The sequence below is a fragment of the Morone saxatilis genome, unplaced genomic scaffold (assembly GCF_004916995.1).
Source record: "Morone saxatilis isolate NCDOM2014 unplaced genomic scaffold, NCSU_SB_2.0 Contig10, whole genome shotgun sequence".
In the NCBI taxonomy this organism is placed as follows: Eukaryota; Metazoa; Chordata; class Actinopteri; family Moronidae; genus Morone; species Morone saxatilis.
Window position 1 is genome coordinate 7,285,334 of NW_023339652.1, and position 738 is coordinate 7,286,071.

The 738-nt window shown below is 40.2% G+C and overlaps 1 protein-coding gene across 1 annotated transcript in view; it reads right to left on the bottom strand.

Moving 5' to 3' along the window:
• cacna2d1a (calcium channel, voltage-dependent, alpha 2/delta subunit 1a) overlaps positions 1-738 on the bottom strand; it is an 85,402-nt gene that overhangs the window by 31,712 nt on the left and 52,952 nt on the right. The window lies entirely within an intron of this gene.

Genomic DNA, 738 nt, shown 5'->3' on the forward strand with positions numbered 1-738 from the left:
ACACGAGAGTGGTATTGATCTTCCCTCGTCAAGAACGCAAGTAAACAGTTTAGCAGTGGTTAATTCTCCTCACTTAGTTTCACTAGAGAACCAAAGTGTGTTTTTCAGATAGCTAACAACATTAGCTAACTTACATAAGCTACGCTCGCTAAGTGACGGACAAAAGCAGGTTTATGGTTGCCTAGCAACAGCATAAAGAGCAGTGCTTCTGAAGGCTCAAAATCAAGTTAGAGTGCTGCTCTTCACATTTCAGTCCTGCAAATCATGTCCAGTGTGATTGCCTCCAATGTGTCTCGTTGACTACGAACAAATTCCTCCAACAGATGAAATAACCACTTAAAATTGTGTGATTTTTCTTTCCACAACTAATATTGCTAGGAAGCCTGAATCTACCATATGCAGGCAGCTTTAAACAATGATGGATGAGTATTTCCTCAATACCCATGTCAGTAAATCCTTTGATGCCACAGATTCCTGCAGCGTGTCAATTAGGCGAGCAGGGGCTTTTCCATGACATGCCACTGATTCAAAGTTTGGATCATAAATAAAGCACACATTCATTTGTCAAACTTATCTAGTGGCATTGCAGGGTTTGCTCAAGCTGTGTCATCTGTTCGCTCTATTAGGCACACATACTTCGATTCAGCGCTGATGGTTTTGAGACATGTCTCTCAAACATACCCCTACATAAACACACATGCACATTCAAAGACACAAACACTATATATATATATATAT